The following is a 7,752-nucleotide window of genomic DNA, read 5'->3' as shown; positions in this document are numbered from 1 at the left end:
TTTAACTACTGTGGTGTTTAAAAATGTAAATGTAATTATTTTGCATTGTTACTAACAAACAATAAAATAAATTGAAATTGCAATTAGAATTCTCCACTGTTGTTTTTCTCATTTTTCCTATTTTTAATGGATTCCAGCATGATTACTCACTAATCAGGGGATCTTATCTTATCTTATCTTATCTTATCTTATCTTATCTTATCTTATCTTATCTTATCTTATCATTTACATATATACTATATACTATTTAAAGGAGCGATAGAGCTTTTTATTCCTGAATATTCTATTTACAGAACATGATTTTATTTAAATAGATATAGCAATAGTCATACTATATTAAAGCCACTAGATGTCAGTGAGACTATAACTGGGTTCCTGTATTTTAGGAAGGTCAGGATTAGCAAGCTCAGAGACTTAATTATCATAAAGATGCCCACTGTTGTGTTCCAAGCTGACAGGGATGGAACCCAATGTGGTCTTCTGCTGTAGTGGCCAAGTTGCCTCAAAGTTTGGTGCACTGTGTGCTCTGCAGGGGCGTGTTTAGCCTATTTTTGGGGGTGCTCAAGCACCCCCAAAAATGAGCTCAGCACCCCCTAGCTCAGCACCCTCAAAACACTGCTTTTGGATGTAATTTTCAGAAATAAGTGCCCTTGCGCACTGCGCAATGAATGTGTGCGCAGGCGTGTGTGTGTTCTTGAATTCACCTGTTACGTGATAGTTCTATGACCAGTAAAATACCTCTCCTCCTTGTGTCCCCTCTGATTGGGTTGCCTGTCCGCACGAGTGCTTGCTACGACATGGTATTTTTTTTAACTGGATTCCACGCCGATGAGGAACTTGAAGTAGCACCTGAGTATTACTGGCATAGCGAGATGTGAAGGTACGGACTGGAGTTACAATTGTTAAACACAACACAATAATATGCATAATGCAATATTGATGTTCCCTGGTCTATGAACAGAATGATAAAAATGACATTTATCATCCATATCGAGATACTTTTGTGCAGAGCTGTACAAGTGCTACGGTGCTAGACCACCGTGTGTTAATTTACCACTGTACAAAATGAATAGCTCCAACATTACAAATGCAGTAGTAGGTCTTGTTTAGTTAAAAATTAGTGCTGTCAAAAATGTCGCGTTATTAACGCGTTAACTTGACTCAATTTTAACGGCGATAATTTTTTTAGCGCGAGATTAATGCTCTGTGACATGATGTAGGTTTTTCATAAGCTTTTGAAACTGCCAGGAACTTGGAACAGAGACTTTGCTTAGAAAATCGATAGCAGCTAGACTGTAATGCCACGCCCCACACAGCCAGAGTCCTCTGCCCTCCCCAAAGAATCAGCACGGGCAGGGCGCACTAGTAGAGATGGGATTTATGGCTCTTTGATGGGATCCGCATCTTTGTGATCCGTTCTTTGAAAAGAGCCGTTCAAAAGACTGGCTCATTTGGCTCTTTTTAAATATTTATTCAGTTTTAAGAAGACAGCGTCTAAAGAAGCCAGATCCCTCTGAACTGTAAACTCAATGTTATCCCAGAAATCCTTCCTGTAATATGCAAATTTGGCCGCCTCTGATTGGACAGCGCGATGCATCAACAGGCAGAAAGTGTAAAAGTACAAAATGTGTTAAGTGAGCTGAAACAGTAAAGATCAGATTCAATGCAATATTTATCAACGAACAACTTAAAGTTAATATAATAGTGTACTTTATATTATAATCAAGCATGTCAAGCCTACTGTCACTGTGTAACCTGTCTCTCTGATTAGAATTGTAAACTAACTCAAGCAGTAGATCACTTCACTCATGGTTCTTTTGCTAGCCCTGGTGCTCGGCTTAGGTTTCACTTTGCAGTGGCTGTGTCAAGACATGTTATGCTTTGCAATAAAAAAAACATTGGTACAAAGCAAGCCCATTCACATTTTTATGCTGATAAGAGAATTACAATGGTTTTTCATGTGACAAAAATGTGCGATTAAATTGCGATTAATTGCGAGTTAACTATGACAGTCGCGACATTAATCGCGATTAAATATTTTAATCGCTTGACAGCACTATTAAAAATATAACGTAAATATTTGTGTCAGTGGTTGTAAATGTGTAGATATCATAGTTTATTGGGTCAGCTTCTGTTAAAACATTGCATAAGTCTAGTCTTGTCTAGTATAGTCTTCTTGTCTAGTTAAGTCTAGTCTAAATGCGGAATAAACGTGGAAACACTGTCGTTCAAGCCAGGTGCCTCTGTCAGCTCTGGGGGCTAAGCACCCCCAATGATCAGATGCTAGAATCGCCCCTGGTGCTCTGAGATGCTTTTCTAGTCATCATGTTTGTAAAGATTGCTTATTTGAGCTACCATAACCTTCCTGCCAGCTCGAACCAGCGTGTGTGTGTGTGTGTGTGTGTGAGAGAGAGAGAGAAAGAGGGAGAGAGAGAGAGATGTGTAAAAGTGTAGATAGATAGATAGATAGATAGATAGATAGATAGATAGACTCACAGACTACATGTCGTGCAATATCTTTTTTCCCCTATTAACTTCAGATTAAACCTCTTACATCACATAATGTTATGTATTGTTCCTGAATTTATCTTCAAACAAAACTCACAGAGGCAGCCATTAGGATTGATTACATTTGCGTTCAGCTGTTCCCTGCAGATGCTCTTGCTTCACCCTCTTTTCAAGGCAGCAACAATCAAGAGCTCGCTGCTTCTTCCACCCTATAATCTGCTCCAGCTTGTTTCGAGGTTATTTTCAGAAAGTGAGACCGCACATCCTCAAAAGCTTTTAGAGTGTGACCTCACAGCAGCAAGGCCATGAGACTGCCTAAATACTACTGCCTGCCCAAACTTGTCCATCTTCCTGACGTCAATGAGCACCAAAAAGACACGGAGAGAAGCAATCAGAGAGGGAGGGGATAGGGTATTAGCAAGCAGTCAATCCATCCAGAAAGGACTTTGGGGATGATGCATGATGGAGCAGAGGAATACTCAACATCTACTCCATTTAAGATTTCAATATAAAAATCTCATCAAGTAGCAGTCATGGGGCTGTTTAAATTGGTTTTATGTGGCAGGGTTCAACAATAAAGATATTACATTTTTAAAGGCACCATAGAATGTAGTTATTCAGGATATGCAATTGTGCTCTGGTGTCTAAATAGAACATACTGTATGTGACTGAAGTTGGGGGGGGGAATGCCCACATGCACTTCTCTTCAGTGTCAAACCCTGCGTGAAGCCTGTTATTTGCCAGTGTGAATCATTCAAATAGCCATGAGGAACTGCTTAACATCAGGTGATGTGGTGAACAACAACTTTGTAGCAACTTCAGTAGCATCCCAAAAGAGATAGCCAGAACACCAGCAGAATCATTATACTGGCCAGAAGGAGACAAAAGTGATGCTGTGAGAGAAAGCAAGTGCATGGATGGCATGCTGGGGTGCAGGCCAGGCTATGAAGTTCTCCAAACAGATATTCTTTACTAAGCATTTTCCTTGCAAATATCCAGTCACTTACTAACAGGATGGACGAAGTAAGACTGTGGTTCAACATACAGGGATCTCTTGCCCCTTTTCCACTAACACTAGCCACCAGCATTGTGGACGACCCCACGCACCCCTCACACAATCTCTTCACCTTCCTGCCATCTGGAAAAAGGTACCCAAGCAGTTAGGCCTTCACAGCCAGGCAGTTGCTTTCCACATGACATCAGACTTCTCAACTCTGAGGGACTGGACTGATACACACGGACTGTTGATCACACCATTCCCACTGCAGTCTTTGCACAGTGAACAATAATGCACTATCATTTTTTACAATGTTTACAATGCTTCTCATACACACACAATGCTTACGTTTATTTATTCCTTTCTACATATACTACCTCAAATGCACACTCCACTTTCCACGCATTAACAGTAACAGGTACTGGTTGGGGGCGGCACGGTGGTGTAGTGGTTAGCACTGTCGCCTCACAGCAAGAAGGTTCTGGGTTTGAGCCCAGTGGCCAACGGGGGCCTTTCTGTGTGGAGTTTGCACGTTCTCCCTGTGTCTGCGTGGGTTTCCTCCGGGTGCTCCGGTTTCCCCCACAGTCCAAAGACATGCAGGTTAGGCTAATTGGTGGCTCTAAATTGACCATATGTGTGAATGTGAGTGTGAATGGTTGTCTTTATGTATCAGCTCTACGATGATCTAGTGACTTGTCCAGGGTGTACCCTGCCTCTCACCCATAGTCAGCTGGGATAGGTTCCAGCTTGCCCATGACCTTGCACAGGATAAGCAGCTACAGATAATGGATGGATGGAGGTACTGGTTGGCAATATACTGTTGCTTGTGGTAGTTGTCGTTTTTGCACCGTCCTTGTTGTCTGCACCTTATGTTGTGTGTAGTTTATTGTCTGTCTGCAATGTTTGCACCCGCTGCACTCTTGCACTTTATGTTGGATTTGTAGATTTGTAGTCCTGTGACATTTAATGTAGCACCATGGTCCTAGAGAAACATTGTTTCATTTTAACTGTGTACTGTACCAACTGTATATGCTTGAAATGACAATAAAAAAGCCTTAACCTTGACTAACAGAGAATGGGTTCCATTCTGGTTTGCGCACCATATTTTGAACCATTCAGAGCATTTCTACCAAAAATAATTGGTTCGGAACTTGAAAAGTTGGTTCCCAGCTGAAACCAAAAGATAGCTGGTTTTTCCAGTGCGACCATGACATGAGTGGGCGTATTATTATTATTCGTCACATGCACACTTCAAGCACAGTGAAATTTATCCTCTGCATTTAACCCATCTGAAGCAGTGAAGACATGCACACACACTCAGAGCAGTGGGCAGCCACACCAAAGCGCCCAGGGAGCAGTCAGGGGTCAGGTACCCTGCTCAAGGGAACTTCAGCCGAAGGCCACCCCACGTCAACCTAACTGCATGTCTTTGGACTGTGGGGGAAACCAGAGCACCCGGAGGAAACCCACACAGACACGGGGAGAACATGCAAACTCCACACAGAAAGGCCCTCACCGGCCACTGGGTTCGAACCCGGAACCGTCTTGCTGTGAGGCATCCGTGCTAACCACTACACCACCGTGCCGCCCCTCATTAGTTTGGAAAGAAAGAAGAGCAATGGAGAACACAATAGAAAATGATACACCTTCAGAAAAAATGGAATGAAAACAAATATCTGCAATAACAGAATAAAAGCTTGCAGGTAATCAGTGCGCTCTGCCATCTTGCTCCTATTGTTCGTTCATGCCACATCCTTGATTACAATGGTTCTGCTCAAAACTGTTGAAAAAACATGAGCTGGTTCGTTAGCTGGCACCAAGGTTCAAAGAATCCTGAACGGAACCAGTTCAAGAACCCATTCCCTGTTGGTTGAAAAGTGGTATCTGAAGGACTGCTGATTTTTACAGAGACGTGGCTCAGCGTGCTGGTTCCCGATAGGCTTGTGGAGCTAATGAACTAGACGCTACACTGCACAGACCAAAACAAAGGACTCCAGTCAGAGCAGGGATATCTATATTAACAATGACTAGTGCACCAACCACACTTAATCTCATTGTATTTGTACAATGATAACTGCCATTGTTTCATTCTTCACAATACCTGCAGAACTGTGGAAGTTTCATCTGTGGGAAACTTTTAGGGATAAATTTTAGGGGCATGAATATTAATTAGTCTTGACTGTTATGAAACACTCCAGGATTTTGGAATTGGCCTGTGGGATTTGCATTTGAAAGAGGAGACAAAAGTGTTTGTTTGAGGTTCATGGTATGGTCCATGTCCAAGTCCATGTACCAAACTCTTCTTTTTCAACTCTGCTAAGGTAAATACAGATTTCCTTTCAATGCCACCTTTAACAATTAGACATAATTTATAGAAAGTAAGAAAAGTCAAATGGAAAACAAGAAGAAACCAGATAGACTGTTGCCAAGCCCAGCTGATAAAACTAATTTTCACCTCTGTCTGCTATTAACAGTAAACTTAGATGGGTGCTGATTAGTATCAACTTGAGGGCGGCATGGTGGTGTAGTGGTTAGCACTGTCGCCTCACAGCAAGAAGGTTCTGGGTTCAAGCCTAGTGGCTGGTAAGGGCCTTTCTGTGTGGAGTTTGCATGTTCTCCCCATGTCTGTGTGGGTTTCCTCTGGGTGCTCCGGTTTCCCCCACAGTCCAAAGACATGCAGGTTAGGCTAATTGGTGGCTCTAAATTGACCGTAGGTGTGAATGTGAGTGTGAATGGTTGTTTGTATCTGTGTCAGCCCTGCGATGACCTGGCAACTTGTCCAGGGTGTACCCCGTCTCTCACCCATAGTCAGCTGGGATAGGTTCCAGCTTGCCTGTGACCCTGTAGAACAGGATAAGTGGCTACAGATAATGAGATGGATGGATAGTATCAACTTGTAATTTATACCCTAACCTGCTAACACAAATTCCAACACCTACTGTAATTTTAATTATTTTTTTTACATATACACTCTTTATACAATAAAATTTACATTTTGCAGCAGGTAGCATCATTGCCTCACAGCTCCAGGGCCCCATATTTGATCCAAGTGCATTTTTTCCGGGTGTTCTGTTTTCCTCCCACCTCCACAAAACATGAAGCTGGATTTGCTACACTACATTGTCTCTAGGTATGAATGTGTGTGTGTGTGTGTGTGTGTGTGTGTGTGTGTGTGTGTGTGTGTGTGTGTGTGTGTGTGTGTGTGTATGGTGCCCTCCAATGGGGTGGCATTTCCTTTAGGGTGTATTTCCGCCTCTTGACCAGTGTTGACAAGATATGCCTTGAATCCATAACAACCCAGACCAGGACAATGCAGTTACTGAAGATGAAAGAACGAATGAATTTTACATGATTTGCTGCTCATACATTATGAAAAACCTAACTCTAATAAAGCAAAATCATCACAATGTCAACAGATTCTGTAACAGATGTAGTATTTCATATTCATGTTTATATTTTATCTGTCATTCAGGAAGTTGCTCTTGCTGGATGCTCTTTCCACATTCAGGTATGATTCTAGTAAGAGTATAGTAGCATGATTAAAGTAAACTTAGATAGGTGCTGATTGGTATCAACTTGGGCGGCATGGTGGTGTAGTGGTTAGCACTGCCACCTCACGGCAAGAAGGTTCTGGGTTCAAGCCCAGTGGCCGACGGGGGCCTTTCTGTGTGGAGTTTGTATGTTCTTTCCGTGTCTGCATGGGTTTTCTCCAGGTGCTCTGGTTTCCCCCACAGTCCAAAGACATGCAGTTAGGTTAACATGGGGCTGCCTTGGGCTGAAGTGCCCTTGAGCAAGGTACCTAACCCCCAACTGCTCCCCAGGCATTGTAGTATGGCTGCCCACTGCTCTGGGTGTGTGTGTGTGTGTGTGTGTGTGTGTGTATGTGTGCGTGTGTGTTCACTGCTTCAGATGGGTTAAATGCAGAGGACGAATTTCACTGTGTGCTTGAGTGTGCATGTGACAAATAAAGGCTTCTTCTTCTTAAGTAGTATAGCCTCACTCTTCCTAGCATTGTTAAATGAGACCGTCAATGACGGCGTAGCTCACTCCGGCCCCGTCTAGTCCAGAAGGAATGATCTAAAATGGGCCACCTTGTGCAATAAATGTTGCAAGCTATACCCACTATATACAAGCTATATACAGAACCTATATACACCCTAGGAATACCAACCTATTTGCCAGAAAGTATCTATTACGGCGAGGAATTGAGTGAGAAGAAGTGATTTTTGTTGAACTGCTCATTAAGG

The sequence above is a fragment of the Neoarius graeffei genome, chromosome 13, assembly GCF_027579695.1.
Source record: "Neoarius graeffei isolate fNeoGra1 chromosome 13, fNeoGra1.pri, whole genome shotgun sequence".
Taxonomy (NCBI): Eukaryota; Metazoa; Chordata; class Actinopteri; order Siluriformes; family Ariidae; genus Neoarius; species Neoarius graeffei.
The sequence above is the reverse complement of the archived record's forward strand: the minus strand, read 5'-3'. Positions refer to the sequence as shown.